At 43.0% G+C, this 17,698-nt stretch overlaps 1 long non-coding RNA gene across 1 annotated transcript; it reads right to left on the reverse strand.

Annotated features, from left to right (window-relative positions):
• Positions 1-1,554: 1,554 nt before the first annotated feature.
• Positions 1,555-17,186, reverse strand: LOC117508011. The gene is made up of 3 exons (XR_004559941.1): positions 17,043-17,186; positions 7,402-7,406; positions 1,555-1,565 (listed from the first exon to the last, which is right to left on the reverse strand). It is a non-coding gene; the product is annotated as an uncharacterized LOC117508011 (long non-coding RNA).
• Positions 17,187-17,698: the final 512 nt, after the last annotated feature.

Genomic DNA, 17,698 nt, shown 5'->3' on the forward strand with positions numbered 1-17,698 from the left:
GGCAGCGCCCTCTGGTGCCTGGAGCCTGCACTCCAGGCAGGGTGCCCTCTGGTGGTGGTGGGCCAGCAGTACCTCCTCTTCAGCAGCCCACACAACAATTAAAGAATATTTAAGTCAGTTTAAAAAAATATTTAACATAATTGCTATATCAGAAACATGGATCAATGAAGATAAAGGAATGGATTTTGAACTGGATGGATATGAATTTAATTGTGTAAACAGAAAAAATAAGAGTGGAGGAGGAGTGGCTGTGTACATGGATAAGAACATGGATTATAAAATAGTAGACAATATGACAACTGTGATTGATAACTTATTAGAATGTATAACTATTGAAATATGTGAAGAAAAAAGCAAAAATGTATTAGTCAGCTGTATATATAGAGCACCAGGATCTAGTATTGAAACATTCACTGACTGTATGGGAAAAATGTTCTCAAAAACTAATCAAAAAACTGTGTTCATTTGTGGTGACTTAAATATTGATCTGCTCAATCCAAATAAGCATAAAATAACAGATGAATTTATCAGTATAATGTACAGTATGAGTTTATATCCAAAAATCACCAGGCCAAGCAGAATTACATCCCATAGTGCTACCTTAATTGATAATATATTCAGCAATGATATTGAGAATAACACTGTGAGTGGATTATTAATCAATGACATTAGTGATCATCTACCAGTTTTCATCGTTTATAATAGAAACCATCGGCGGAATCAGCCAGAGGAGAAAAATAAAATACAGGCGAGTGCGGACAGAGGAAAACATGAACACACTAAAGAAGGATTTACAGGAGCAAAACTGGGAAAAGGTATACAGTGAAAGTGATGTTGATAGTGCATATGAAACTTTTTTACAAATATTTACATCATTATATGATAAAAATTGTCCAATTAAACAAGACTACAGAAAACAAAAAATCCAAGCTCGACCATGGATGACGAAAGGGTTACGAAATGCATGTAATAAGAAAAATACACTGTATAGAGAATTCATAAAACTAAAGACTAAAGAGGCAGAAAATAGATATAAGAAATACAAAAATAGATTAACTAATATTATACGGGTATGTAGGAAGGAATATTATAGTAACATATTATAAAATAACAAAAACAATATTAAAGGAATATGGGATATATTAAATAGCATTATCAAAAATGGTAATAAAAAACAGAGTTACCCTCAGTATTTCATTGATAATAATGTCAAGAAGGAAAATAGGACGAGGTAGTCAACGGTTTTAATAATTTTTTTGTAAATATTGGACCAAGCTTGGCAGAAAAAATTCCCGATTCCCAATCTGAGGATTGGGATAATAATCTTATAGAAAGAAATCCCTGTTCAATGTTCCTCACAGCAGTGGATGGAAATGAAATTATAGACATTGTGAATAATTGTAAATATAAAACATCTACCGATTTAAATGAAATTGATATGGTGGTGGTAAAACAGGTCATTGAATGGATTGTAGAACCATTAACATACATCTGTAACTTATCATTTCAAACCGGTAAATTTCCCAATCAAATGAAAATAGCTAAGGTTGTGCCGCTGTATAAGACTGGGGATAGACACCACTTCACAAATTATAGACCTGTTTCTTTGCTTCCACAATTTTCCAAATTATTAGAAAAGTTATTCAATAATAGATTAGACAAATTCATAAATAAACATAAATTACTTACTGATAGTCAATATGGATTCAGAGCACATAGTTCAACATCACTTGCATTAATAGAATCAGTTGAGGAGATTACAAACACCATAGACCACAAATTACATTCAGTTGGAATATTTATAGACCTTAAAAAGGCTTTTGATACAATTAATCATGACATATTAATCAATAAACTTGAACAGTATGGGATTAGGGGGTTGGTGTTGCACTGAGTGAGAAGCTACTTAAGTAACAGAAAACAGTTTGTGAAGTTGGGGGAATATACATCATCATGCTTGGACAATGCTTGTGGCGTCCCACAGGGGTCAGTATTGGGTCCAAAACTGTTTCTAATTTATATAAATGATATTGTCAATGTTTCCAAAATATTAAAATTAGTATTATTTGCAGATGACACAAGCATTTTTTGTTCAGGGGGGGATTTGCAGGAGTTACTGAGGAGGATCAGTATAGAAATGGGAAAATTGAAAATATGGTTTGACAGAAACAAATTATCATTAAACTTAAGTAAAACAAAATACATGTTATTTGGCTATTGTAATACAGACATACAGGTTCAGTTACAAGTCGAGGGGGTAGATATTGAAAGGGTACATGAAAATAAGTTTCTGGGGGTGATAATAGATGATAAGATAAACTGGAAGACTCATATAAAACATATACAAAGTAAACTGTCAAGAAGCATTTCAGTTCTAAACAAAGCGAAACATATTCTGGACCACAACTCACTCCGCATTCTTTACTGCTCACTGGTTTTACCATATTTACAGTACTGTGCAGAGGTATGGGGTAATACTTATAAAGGTACAACACAATCACTATCAGTAATGCAGAAAAGAGCTATAAGAATTATTCATAATACTGGCTATAGAGATCATACAAATCCACTATTTTTACAATCCAAATTCTTAAAATTCACAGACTTGGTTCATTTTCAAACAGTACAAATTGTGTATAAAGCAATAAACAATTTACTTCCAGCAAATATTAAAAATATGTTTTTTAACAGATCAGGGGATTACAGTCTGAGGGGGAAATTTAATTTAAAGCATCAGTGGGCACGAACAACATTAAAAGGTTTCTGTATTTCTGTCTGTGGGGTGAGGATGTGGAACAGATTGGGAGTGGGGCTCAAGCAATGTCCAAGCATGAACCAGTTCAAACAGCGGTACAAAAATATGTTTTTTTCTGGGTATAGGGAGGAGGAAGGGTAATGAGGGTTAGGGTGTTTTTGTTTTTTGCTTCGGCTTGTAAATATATAGTATTTTGTATGTAAGTAGGTATGTGTAGGTGTATATTTATGTTTGTGTATATATATGTGTATATATGTATATGTGTATATATGTGTATGTGTATGTATATGTATATATATATATATTGATATCGGTTTAGGTGTGTAGGAATCTATGTGTATATGTGGCAAAGGGTATTACTGGTTGTGGGGAAGAAGGGGTAGGGATAAATAAGCTGATGCTTCACCCTACCCCTTTTCGGACATGTTGGGTACACAGTAGGAACTTTTTTGTTGTTGTCTTTACTGATCTATCTTGTAATTGTTGTTGTATCAAATGTTCGAAATAAACAGTTTTCATTCATTCATTCATTCATTCATGTTTAATGTTCAAACTGAGACTTTTTTTTTGTTTTTGTGCTGGATCCTGCAACACATTTCAAAAAAGTTGGGATGGGGCATCAAAAGACTGAAAAAGTTGATGAATGCTCAAAGAACACCTAGTTGGAAACAGGTGAGTGTCATGATTTGGTATAAAAGGAGCATCCCCAAAAGCCTCAAGCCATTGGGGATCCTGGGGGGTGAGGATCACCACCTTGTAAACAACTGCATGAAAAAATAGTCCAACAGTTTAAGAACAACGTTCAATTGCAAGGAATTTAGGGATTCCATCATCTACAGTCCATAATATAATCAGAAGATTCAGAGAATAAAGGAGAACTTTCTACATGTAAGCGGTAAAGCCGAAAACCAACATTGAATGCCCGTGACCTTCGATCCCTCAGACGGCACTGCATTAAAAACTGACATCACTGTGTAAAGGATCTTACTGCGTGGGCTCAGGAACACTTCAGAAAACCATTGTCAATTAACACAGTTCATCACTACATCTACAAGTGCAAGTTAAAACTCTACCATGCAAAGCGAAAGCCATACGTCAACAACATCCAGAAACGCCGCTGCCTTATCTGGGCCCGAACTCATTTGAAATGGACAGACGCAAAGTGGAGTGCGCTGTGGTCTGATGAGTCCACATTTCAGATTGTTTTTGGAAATCATGGATGTTGTGTCCTCCAGACAAAAGAGGAAAAAGCCCATCCAGATTGTTACCAGCACAAAGTTCAAAAGCCAGCATCTGTGATGGTATGGGGATGTGTTAGTGCCCATGGCATGGGCAATTTACACATCTGTGATGGCACCATCAATGCTGAAAGGTACATCCAGGTTTTGGAGCAACACATGCTGCCATCTAAGCAACGTCTTTTTCAGGGAGGTCCCTGCTTATTTCAGCAAGACAATGCCAAGCCACATTCTGCACGTGTTACAACAGCATGGCTTCATAGTAAAAGAGTGCGGGTACTAGACTGGCCCACCTGCAGTCCAGACCTGTCACCCACTGAAAATGTGTGGTGCATTATGACAACAGGGAGGTGTTGGTCACCTCCCTGTCTAAGGCCCTTCTCCCCCGATCACTCTGTTTAGTCGGGTGGCCAGCTGAAGGAAGAGTCCTGGTGGAGTCCTGGTGGAGTCCTGGTGGAACTTCCTCCATTTACAGATGATGGAAGCCACTGTGCTCATTGGGACCTTAAAACCAGCAATAATGTTTCTGTACCCTTCCCTAAATTTGTGCCCCAAGACAATCCTGTCTCAGATGTCTACAGACAATTCCTTTAACTTCATGCTTGGCTTGTGCCCTGACATGCACTGTCAGCTGTGGGAACTAAATCATGTCCAATCAACCGAATTTTCTGCAGGTGGACTCCAATTAAGCTGTAGAAACATCTCAAGGATGATCAGTGGAAACAGGATGCACCTGAGGTAAATTTTGACCTTCATGGCAAAGGCTGTGAATAATTATGTACGTGTGATTTCTTAGTTTGTTTGTTTTTTTAATAAATTTGCAACCCCCCCCCCCCCCCCCCAAAAAAAAAAAAAAACTCAAACACTGATGCATCTGAACCTGAAACTTGGGTTAAAGTGAACCATGGAGCTATCCCCAATGACAGTGGGGCTACCCAAAGATAAAACATGAATTATGAGTTGATGGCAGGTATGTGTTCTGCAGCTATGATTTTCACCGGATCGGTGAGCATGTCACAGATGAGCCACAGCAGTTCAGCCCTGTGTCGTTACTGCTCACAGCTGGAGAACACATATCATACCATGTAGAACACCACCTCCGAACACTCCACTGCAATGCACATATTTTGGCATGCTTTCCTGAGGTGGTAAAAATTAAAAACATAACGGCTTCAGCAGCACCTCAGTGTGCACTGCAGATGCGATCTGCGATCTGCCTTTTTTCAGCTGGTTTCTGCTTCTTTCCCCCAACTTTGTGTTATGTGTGAAGGGGCCCTCACATACATACTGTTAAACACACATTGATGGAAAGCATATGAACCTTCCAGCATATATGCATTTTTATGACAATATAATTTGGCTTTGCTGTATGGAAATTCCTAAAATTATGCTCTTTAAACTCGTAAAAAATATTAACTGTATGACCTAAATTACAACCCCAAATTAGAAAATGTTGGGTCGATATGGAACATGCAAATTACAATTTAAAAAAAAAAATATAATAATAATTATGAAAAGCACTGATCCATACATTTTCTTTGACTTTTATTTCATTACAAACAGTGTGCGACAAAGACACTTCATGTTATGTGGTCAAAATCCTTTCACTTGTGGCCTTGTGCAGAAATTAATGTATATTATACAAATAACGAATGCACGAGTGCAATGGGAAGAATATTTCATAAGGTGAAAGATGGAATGTTCCATTCAGTGAGGCCCAGCTGAGTTCACTGAAATATTCTTCCCATTGAACAAATGAAAAAAACATGAATTATTTGTTTCATATCATGCCTAAAATAGATCCTGTCATTTGATATTTTATAAATTTATGAACAAGAGAAAAGGCTTCTTACGCCCTTCCCGGTCCTACCATGTCTGCCAAAGCTTGGCAGCGAGACCAAGATGCCCTATCTCACCCAGGTGTCATGACAAACCCTGTTGTGCCCCAGTGGCCCTCTGCAAGCCCCAAACTGTGGCTGTGCCAACCCATCCTGCACAGCTCTGCCTCCGGCAAACACTACTTTCTTAGGACACCCCCCCAAATTGCTCTTAAGCCCCCTTGGGGCATCAAGCCGCCCCATCCATTACCTATTGAGTCTGAGCATGGTGTTGAGCTGCTCTTTGTTTTAAGTTAAGCCCCATCACCACTAGCATGAGCGTGCAGCGGCGTGCAATGGCACAAAACGTATGGAAGCAACATTACATGCTAAATGGAACCAAAATTATATGGTGAATGGAACACAATGGCAAATGGGACAAATGATAAGTATCACATGACATACAAACCACCAATTAACTGACAAGGCTCTATTTAGGCATTATTTAAAGACAAATAAAATAAAGTTTATCACACAAAACAAGAAATATCTTGGGTTCATATTATTTGAAAAAAAAATACAGACGTCAAAGTAAATGTAATTTACCTTGTGGCAATCACTCCTAACCAGCAACTGATGTAAGCAAGGGGTACAGGCCTTTCTACAAATGCTACACTAGTGGTGTCCAAAGTATTCCAGAAAGGGCCAAAAGGGTGCGGGTTTTCTTTGCTGCCACTGACTGCAGCAGGTGATTTCACTTTGAGCAGTGAAAAATCAGTGAAATCACCTGCTGGAGTCAGTGGCTGCTAAGAAAACCTTTCTGGAATACTTTGGATACCATTCTGCTACACGTTATATGATCTCCCAGGATACAAACCCAGAGTCTTACTGGCATTGCAGAGTCCCTAGTAGCCATGCTCCTGAATTGGTTCGGGTGTACAAAAGGAGTTACAGGTCTCGTATGTACTGTATGTGTGTGTACTTAAATTTTTCAAGACCCATAGAATTTGCATGTAGCAGACAATGTGTGTCTATGGTCAGTCTATGAGCTTATACAGCACTAAACACACACAAGTGATGTGCAAGTCTCAAGCATGGTTTTGCCATTTGTTTCCCTCATAGACTGCCTATAGTAGCACATATAGCAGGTTGTGAGTTAGGTTTAACATTAGATTTGTGAACCCTGTAATTTAACATAAATATATCACCAATTCTGAAGCAAGTTTTGTTTAGGAGTTTCTTAGAATTTATGCAAGGTCATTTCCAAGTCAATGAACACCTCCTGGAGTTTATTTTCACAATCACTGTGAAACAGAAACAGGATGGTACTGTATGAAAAACAGGTTCTCCACCTTCACAATGTTTAGCATGATGCACAATAACCTTCAAAATGTCATGACGTCTTTCACCAAACCATGATTATGGAACTCATCTTAATGGTGCTGGAGGACCTACAATGCACTGAGTTATTAAAAAATGTCCACCTTGATATGTCATGTCATTTGACAGTGTGGTTGGTGACAGCATCTTGCTGAATCTTGAGTATTCCTGGAGCTATGGAATGTGAAAAAAATAAATAAATAATGACCACCAACTCTTTGCAAGCTGACTTGAGACTTGACTTGGGACTTGCAGAATGATGACTTGACAGTGACTTTGTCCCACCACTGGTAACCATCTATTTGCTGGAGCCAAGTAAAGTGTGGGTGTCTCCTTAGTCTTCTTCAGCCACAGGGGTCCTCAACACTAAGGCACCTATGTGCTGGATCTCACACAGAGAAATGTGCCACATGGCCAAAATGCAGAAAATGTTACTCCGTTGACATGCATCATCTTAGTCATTCATTTTCTGCACCCATTTACTCCAATCAAGGGTCATGGGGAGCTAGAGCCTATCCCAACAGTCATAGTGTGAGATGTGGAGCCACACCCTGGAGAGGATGCCAGTCTATCGCAGGTTTTATTATCGCATCTTTCTTAGTACAAATGCAATTCCCATGAAGTTGGGATGTTTTATAAAATGTAACTAAAAACATAATACAGTGATTTGCAAATCATCTTCAACCTACAGTATATTTAATTGAATACACCACAAAGACAAGATATTTAATGTTCAAATTGATAAACTTTATTGTTTTTGTGCAAATATTTGCTCATTTTGAAATGAATGCCTGCAACACATTTCAAAAAAGTTGGGACAGTGGTATGTTTACCACTGTGTTACATCACCTTTCCTTCTAACAACACTCAATAAGCATTTGGGAACTGAGGACACTAATTGTTGAAGCTTTGTAGGTGGAATTCTTTCCCATTCTTGCTTGATGTACGACTTCAGTTGTTCAAAACAGCCCGGGGTCTCCAGTGTTGTATTTTGTGCTTCATAATGTGCCACACATTTTCAATGGGCGACAGGTCTGGACTGCAGGCAGGCCAGTCTAGTACCCGCAGTCTTCTCTATGAAGCCACACTGTTGTAACACATGCAGAATGTGGTTTGGCATTGTCTTGCTGAAATAAGCAGGGGCGTCCCTGGAAAAGGCATTGCTTGGATGGCAGCATGTGTTGCTCGAAAACCTGGATGTACCTTTCAGCACTGATGGTGCCATCACAGATGTGTAAGTTGCCCTTGCCATGGGCACTAACACACCCCCATACCATCACAGATGCTGGCTTTTGAACTTAGCGCTGGTAACAATCTGGATGTTGTTTTTCCTCTTTTGTCCAGAGGACACAGCGTCCATGATTTCCAAAAACAATTTAAAATATGGACTCATCAGATCACAGCACACTTTTCCACTTTGTGTCTATCTATTTCAAATGAGCTCAGGCCCAGGGAAGGCGGCAGTGTTTCTGGATGTTGTTGATGTATGGCTTTCACTTTGCAAGGTAGAGTTTTAACTTGCACTTGTAAACGTAGCGACGAAATGTGCTAACTGACAATGGTTTTCTGAAGTGTTCTGAGCCCACGTGTTAAGATCCTTTCCACAATGATGTTGGTTTTATTGCAGTGCCACCTGAGGCAGCAAATGTCACGGGCATTCAATGTTGGTTTTCCGCCTTGCCGCTTACGTGTAGAAAGTTCTACAAATTCTTTGAATCTTATGATTATATTATGGACTGTACGAGGGCTGTCAATAAAGTAACGGTCCTTTTTATTTTTTTCAAAAACTATATGGATTTCATTCATATGTTTTTACGTCAGACATGCTTGAACCCTTGTGCGCATGCGTGAGTTTTTCCACGCCTGTCGGTGACGTCATTCGCCTGTGAGCACTCCTTGTGGGAGGAGTCATCCAGCCCCTCGTCGGAATTCCTTTGTCTGAGAAGTTGCTGAGAGACTGGCGCGTTGTTTGATCAAAATTTTTTCTAAACCTGTGAGACACATCGAAGTGGACACGGTTCGAAAAATTAAGCTGGTTTTCAGTGAAAATTTTAACAGCCGATGAGAGATTTTGAGGTGATTCTGTCGCTTTAAGGACTTCCCACGGTGCGAGACGTCGCTCAGCGCTCTCAGCCGCCGTCGTCAGCCTGTTCAAGCTGAAAACCTCCACATTTCAGGTTCTATTGATCCAGGACGTCGTGAGAGAGAAAAGAGAGAAGAGAGAGAAGAAGTCGGTTTCAGCATTTTATCCGGATATTCCACTGTTAAAGGAGATTTTTTTAATGAAAGACGTGCGGACGGGTCCGTGCGGACGGGTCCGCGCGTCGGGACGCAGCCGCCGCGACGCTCCGCCACAGGAAAAACACCTCTGTTGAAAGCCTTAAGGACAAGTTGGAACATGTCCTGCCTGTTAAACAATTTCTCATATACTCACTCCACTGAAAGCCATCAAAAGCCGCCTGGATTTTACAAATGGTTATCAACACGGAGGTGTTTTTTCCTGTGCCGCCGCACCACGCCGGCTGCGTCCCGACGCGCGGATCCGTCCGCACGTCTTTCATTAAAAAAATCTCCTTTAACAGTGGAATATCCGGATAAAAATGCTGAAACCGACTTCTTCTGAAACTTCTCTGTTCTCTCACGACGTCCTGGATCAATAGAGCCTGAAATGTGGAGGTTTTCAGCTTGAACAGGCTGACGACGGCGGCTGAGAGTGCTGAGCGACGTCTCGCACCGTGGGAAGTCCTTAAAGCGACAGATCACCTCAAAATCTCTCATCAGCCGTTAAAATTTTCACTGAAAACCACTTAATTTTTCGAACCGTGTCCACTTCGCTGTGTCTCACAGGTTTAGAAAAAAATTTTGATCAAACACGCGCCAGTCTCTCAGCAACTTCTCAGAACAAAGGAATTCCGACGAGGGGCTGGACGACTCCTCCCACAAGGAGTGCTCACAGGCGAATGACGTCACCGACAGACGTGGAAAAAACTCACGCAATGCGCCCGAGGGTTCAAGCATGTCTGATGTAAAAACATATGAATGAAATCCATATAGTTTTTGAAAAAAATAAAAAGGACCGTTACTTTATTGACAGCCCTCGTATATGATGGAATCCCAAAATTCCTTGCAATTGAATGTTGAGAAATATTGTTCTTAAACTGTTCACAAAGTGGTGATCCTCACCCCATCTTTGCTTGTGAATGACTGAGACTTTTGGGGATCCTCCTTTTCTACCCATGACACTCACAGCTGCTGGATGACAGCAAGACGTTTTGGGAAAATTAAGGCACCTTGACATTTGCATGCATTTAACTCCCTCACTGCCATGCAATTTGTCATGCCAATGCCACTCGCTGTGTTCTGCTGGATGCTGCACTTTGTGGGGCTGGAATCTGTCTTATATAAAATAATTATTTCGTAGCAGATTAATAATTTATTCTCAGAGTTTGACTGATGAACCCACCTAAAATCGCTTCCGGAATCACAGAGAAATTTTCTACAGCTGCAGCTTTCTCTCTCTCTCAGCTCTCATTCCTCTCTCTCTTGCGCTTCATGAGGTGAGAATGCATTTGGAATAGTCTAAAAGGTAATTATTTGTAATATTTATAATAGCTTGGTAAAACAGTTGCGTGTTCATTCCATCTTATGAGTATCTGTAAAATTATGTTTATGATAGATTTAACATCTCATCATAATCGTTCAGATGAGCTGTGCTGTGATGTGCTGTGCTGATGTAGTGACACTGACCCGCAGTGTTTTGAATTGTTTGCATAATGGTCATGTGAAGTTCACATAATTAATGTGTGCCAGAGATTTTGGACATTTCAAAATTTTCTTTGCACACTTGCACAAAGCCATGCACAGTTTACAATGGTTTACAATGAGTATACAATGACTTTACTCTATGGCATGGCAGATTGCATACCGGTACGCGGATCAAATTCATGTAAGTGTCAAGATACCTTTACGCAACTGTTCAGTGCAGACTGAAACTGTATTGGCAGCATGTTGTACAACAGGACTTATCAAGAGCATGTTCACGACTTATCAATGCATCACCAAAGTTCTTCCCAGGGCCTACCATTATTTGGAGTTTCATGGTGGTTTCATTGTCAAAAACTGTGCTTGTGGGAAAGGCCTAAAGCCCCGGGTCACACGATACTAACGAAGGATACTGAAGCCAAAACAAAACAAGAAATCTGGACTTTGCGTTGACTTTTGGACACACAGTTTAACCATTGTCCAGCTTCGTTCCTGTAGCTGGCACTTCATCAGAATTTTTAAACTGTTGAAAAATGTGAACAAATCCAGATGACAACTTCAATTCATCTGTATTCCTTTTTGCTTTCTGTCTTGACAGTTCCTCATCATTTGCGTAGTTCCTGTACCGTTCCTGTACCGTTCCATTTGATTGTCATCCAACTTCATCCAACCTCCCAAGTAGGGCATCTTGCATGAACGTTGACAATATCTAAACGGATCAATAATTAAAGCTCAGATAAGTTGAACGTGACTCGTCCATGTGTGAGACGAAAAGCAATGTTTTCATATAGAAACAATAGCAGCAAGAAAGTTTTATGAACTACTTTAACTATTTACGCACATTCCAGTCGTCTCTGGCTGGAATGTGTATGTGCACACACACGCTGCAGCTGTGAAGACAAACCTGTTAAGACAACCAGATAGCACAGGGTGGCTGCAGAAATGATCACAGGCTGGTGCTCGGTCTGATACCCGCTGTCAAGTCACATCATCATGAATGTTTCATTTTAATTTTGTTTAAAGCGCCAAGGTCGCCGTTCACTTTGTTTTTCTTTTGTTAGTTTCAGTTTTGTTTCGTTATTTTATGTGCTCTGGACTCGCAGGCTTTTCAGTGATGGGAGAAGTGCAGGACCGGGCCTTTAAAATTATACACTACTGTGCAAGAAACAGAGGGACATTTGACTGAACTCCCATTCTTAATGTGCTGGTTTTCTTAACAAATAGCTGTCACTGCTGCTGGAGATGTAAAATAAAACAGATCTCTTTTCTGAGGAAGGGTATTCTTTTAGTGTAATTTGTTTATTTGAATGTATCTCACTATAATTATAGAATTATTTATTTATTGCCTGTAATGTTGGTGAACAGATGAGGGAGTCAACTAACAGTTGGACCATGTGACTGCCGGCACATCCTGCTGTTATCTCGGCACAAATTGCACTCATTTTCACTTCTAAAGAGATCAGACGTACCTTAAGGGGTACTTCTATTGTGAGCAGGTGAGGGTAAGCATCACTTCTGATTACAAATACGTATATTCAGGGATAATTAGAGGAAGCTATCATTGTGCCATCCTTCATGTTAATTCATCTTGTGGCATTTCATGATTCTCTCAGCACCCATTTTCATTTAAGCCTTGGAATTGACCCGAGACAAATTTTGCCGCTGATGAACTGTGACAGCCCCGTTGCGTGTGACCTATCACCACGGAGGAAATGCATTTGTACACCTACATATGCACAAACACACTGCTGTGTGTGAACAAAAGTGGACAAAAATAGATCTCTTCAGTGGTATTGTGCAACTCGGTGCGAAGACAAGAGGGTTGTCCTTCCTCAATCCTCTGCTGAGGATCTCTTTATCCATGACAGACTCTGTAAGAGGGGAGACAAAAAATGAGAGCCGAATAAGGAGAAGAAGAGGAGGAGGAAGGAGAGTGTTGGAGGTAAACAAGGACTGTCATCAAACAGCTTGAGAGCTCTTTGTCACTCTGAGAAAGAAAGCAAACAGCTCTGGCACAGAGAAAGGAGGTGTTCGTTCGTGTCTGTAGCTCGGCATTGGTGGATCTGTGTGCCGGTGATTTAAAAGGATAGCGGAATTGTAAAAAGCCGTGGGAGGTTACTAAGAGTGGTGCATCATGGGAGGTAGGGTCAAATAGAGTTCAGTGCTGAGCAAGTTGACCCAGAAACATTGTTGGAATAAACACATGCATAGGGTAATAGATGAGTCCAAATTAACTCCTTGGGGGCACAGTGCCTGTGGTATCTTACATCGCTGTGAACACACAATGACCTGCTCCAATGGACTAACAAATGACCACTATACAGTCGCACAGTTGATGCGCTTATCTCCTCTGAATGGACGCTATTCATTTGTTTGCCAAGAGTGGAGATAAAGCAGAGGCACAAAGAACACCAGGCACTGTAAATCCATTTATGTGTGAGAGAAAATGTGTGCATGGAGCTGGCTAGGTTCCTGTGTACATTCTGTTATGGCTTCACTTCTAAATGCTCCTGATTTATTCTGGGTAAATCCTGCAAACAAACCATCATCAGCTTGACTGAGCTGATGCTAATTCTGAAACAGTCCTCCTGTCTGCCTCTAGATCAGTTTTCAGTGTCAGTACCTCAGCGGTACATTTGCACAGACATAAATGACCACATTCAGATTATCAGTTCAAGCTTCTCCCTACAGATTTGGGATTGGATGGCTTTTCTTCTACAGCCTGTTTTGCCCATATCTCATTCACTTTTGGCCTTCAGCTGTAATATCTGCTTAAGTAGAGTAAAAAGATGGATAATATTTTCACAATGTAATTTTGTAACACACTAGCAGCTTAGAAAATAACTTTTAGTTGAGGTCACATCTGTCAAATCAACCATTTCTTTCTTATGTGACTACTTTGTCTGACTTTTCTGTGGTGAAATATGGGGTACCTCAAGGTTTTGATTTAGGACCATTGCGATTCTCACTTTATGTCACACCACTGGGCCAGATTTTCTTGAGTTATGGGACAGTCTATCCATCCATCCATCCATCCATCCATCCATCCATCCATCCATTTTCTTCCGCTTTATCCGGAGCCGGGTCACGGGGGCAGCAGCTCAAGCAAAGCCGCCCAGACCTCCCGATCCACACACACCTCCTCCAGCTCCTCCGGAGGAACCCCAAGGTGTTCCTAAGCCAGCCAAGAGATGTAGTCCCTCCAGTGTGTCCTGGGTCTTCCCCGGGGCCTCCTCCCAGTGGGACGTGCCCGGAACACCTCTCCAGCAAGGCGTACAGGGGGCATCCGGAAAAGATGCCCGAGCCACCTCAACTGACTCCTTTCAACGTGGAGGAGCAGTGGCTCAACTCCGAGCTCCTCCCGAGTGACCGAGCTCCTCACCCTATCTCTAAGGGAGCGCCCAGCCACCCTGCGGAGGAAACTCATCTCGGCCGCTTGTACTCGCTATCTCATTCTTTCGGTCATGAGCCAAATCTCATGACCATAGGTGAGGATCAGAATGTAGATCGATCGGTAAATCGAGAGCTTTGCCCCCCTACTCAGCTCTGTCTTCACCACGACGGTCCAATACAGCGACCGCATCACTGCAGATGCTGCACCGATCTGTCTATCGAGCTCACGCTCCATCCGTCCCTCACTCGTGAACAAGGCCCCGAGATACTTAAACTCCTCCACTTGAGGCAAGGACACTCCACCGACCTGAAGAGGGCAAAGCACCTTTTACCGGTCGAGAACCATGGCCTCGGATTTGGAGGTGCTGATTTTCATCCCTGACGCTTCACACTCGGCTGCAAACTGCCCCAGTGCACGCTGAAGGTCCTGATTTGACGAAGCCAACAGAACCACATCGTCCGCAAACAGCAGAGACAAGATTCTGTGTTTCCCAAACCAGACCCCCTCTACACCCTGGCTGCACCTAGAAATTCTGTCCATAAAAATAATGAACAGAACCGGTGACAAAGGGCAGCCCTGGCGGAGGCCAAAGTGCACTGGAAACAGGTTTGACTTACTACCGGCAATGCAAACCAAGCTCCTGCTGCGGTCGTACAAGGACCGGATAACCCTTAGCAAAGGACCCCGGACCCTGTACTCCCGGAGCACTCCCCACAGGGTATGCCGAGGGACACGGTCGAATGCCTTCTTCAGATCCACAAAACACATGTGGACTGGTTGGGCAAACTCCCATGAACCCTCGAGCAACCGCTGGAGCGTGTAGAGCTGGTCCAGTGTGCTGCAACCAGGATGAAAACCACACTGCTCCTCCTGAATCCGAGGTTCGACCATCGGTCGAATTCTCCTCTCCAATACTCTGGAATAGACCTTACCGGGGAGGCTGAGGAGTGTGATCCCCCTATAGTTGGAACACACCCTCCAGTCCCCCTTCTTAAACAGAGGGACCACCACCCCGGTCTGCCAATCTAGAGGCACTGTCCCTGATCACCACGCGATGTTGCAGAGGCGTGTCAGCCAAGACAGCCCCACAACATCCAGAGACTTAAGGTACTCAGGACGGATTTTATCCACCCCAGGAGCCTTGCCACCGAGGAGCTTTCTAACCACCTCGGTGACTTTGGCCTGGGTAATGGATGAGTCCGCCTCCGAGTCCCCAGTCTCTGCTTCCTCTTTGGAAGACAGGCACCAGAGACCTTGCGACCACACCTACGAGCAGCCGCATCGACAATGGAGGTGGAGAACATGGTCCACTCGGACTCCATGTCACCAACCTCCCCCGAGATCTGGGAGAAGCTCTCCCGGAGGTGAGATTTGAAGACCTCGCTGACAGAGGGTTCCGCCAGTCATTCCCAGCAGACCATCATGATACGTTTGGGCCTGCCAGGTCTTACCGGCTTCCTACCCTCCCAGCGGATCCAACTCACCACCAGGTGGTGATCAGTCGACAGCTCTGCCCCTCTCTTCACTCGAGTGTCCGAGACACGTGGCCGAAGGTCAGATGATATGACTACAAAGTCGATCATCGACCTCCGGCTCAGGGTGTCCAGGTGCCACGTGCACTTATGGACACCCTTGTGCTCGAACATGGTGTTCGTGATGGACAAACTGTGACTAGCACAGAAGTCCAACAACTGAACACCACTCGGGTTCAGATCGGGGAGGCCGTGCTTCCCGATCACCCCCCTCCAGGTCTCACTGTCGCCGCCCACGTGGGTGTTAAAATCCCCCAGGAGAACAATGGAGTCCCCATGTTTGGGTACCAGAGCCCAAGCTGTGCGTGCAGTTGAGCCCGACTATCTCTAGTTGGTATCTCTCAACCTCCTGCACAAGCTCAGGCTCCTTCCCCCCTAGCGAGGGTGACATTCCACGTCCCAACAGCCAGGAGCTGTGAGCATGGACCGGGCCGCCAGGCCACCCGCCCTCAACCGCCACCCAATCCTCTCTGCACCCGACCCCCATGGCCCCCTCTGCAGGTGGTGAACCCACAGGAGGGCAGGACCACGTCACTCTTTTGGGCTGAGCCTGGCCGGGCCCCATGGGCTAAGGCCCAACCACCAGGCGCTCGCGCGCGAGCCCCATCCCCAGGCCTGGCTCCAGGGTGGGACCCTGGCTCCGCCATACCGGGCGACGTCACGGTCCTTGATCTTTTACTGGTCATGGAGGTTCTGAACTGCCCTTAGTCTGACCCGCTGTAATGAGCAGCTCTACGAATACGCCACTGTGACAGGCCCTTTACATACACAGCCATCAAGGATCATGTCAGCACTCAGCAGCCCACGGCAATGAGGAGCACTCACAAACCAGCTTCTGTTTCTACCACGCAACGCTTGGAGCCACCTATCAGTTTCTACAGTGTACAGCTGGGTGTAGATTTGCATGCAGCAGCTCAGTGTAACACAGACTTAGATGCAGAAGTGCAGACCTGGTTAAAAGTACGTGCTTTAATTGTCCAGTGCTCTACGCAGAAAAAATTTAACATGTTTAACTTCTTCCACTTACTGCTGCGTTGGGGAGCAAAAACTCGGCGCTGAGCTGCATAGAGCTGCATAACTCAGCATAGTAGGTATGCCACAATGCGCAACTCTACGTTTGCGCAGGTGTGAAAGGACCTTAAACCCAAAGTGGTTAGGGTTAACAGCGTCTGCACTCCCAGTGCTGCCCACTAAACGTAAATGTCTCTTCATGGACAGCGACATGACACCTCCTAACCGGGCAAAATATTGATGAAGTTCCAGGATGTTAATGCATTTTCAATGGGGATTCGAGACTGAACACACTCAGAAAAAGGCTCGCAAAATACATGTTAAAATGCCATTCTGACCTGGATATCAAGCCAATAAAATGAATTAACATTAATTTATCTCAGGAAAGTATTAAAAATACTCTGACACCCACACCTTCCGAAATACACTCAACAAAAATATAAACGCAACACTTTTGGTTTTGCTCCCATTTTGTATGAGATGAACTCAAAGATCTAAAACTTTTTCCACATACACAATATCACCATTTTCCTCAAATATTGTTCACAAACCAGTCTAAATCTGTGATAGTGAGCACTTCTCCTTTGCTGAGATAATCCATCCCACCTCACAGGTGTGCCATATCAAGATGCTGATTAGACACCATGATTAGTGCACAGGTGTGCCTTAGACTGTCCACAATAAAAGGCCACTCTGAAAGGTGCAGTTTTGTTTTATTGGGGGGGGGGGGATACCAGTCAGTATCTGGTGTGACCACCATTTGCCTCATGCAGTGCAACACATCTCCTTCGCATAGAGTTGATCAGGTT

The sequence above is a fragment of the Thalassophryne amazonica genome, chromosome 3, assembly GCF_902500255.1.
Source record: "Thalassophryne amazonica chromosome 3, fThaAma1.1, whole genome shotgun sequence".
Classification (NCBI taxonomy): Eukaryota; Metazoa; Chordata; class Actinopteri; order Batrachoidiformes; family Batrachoididae; genus Thalassophryne; species Thalassophryne amazonica.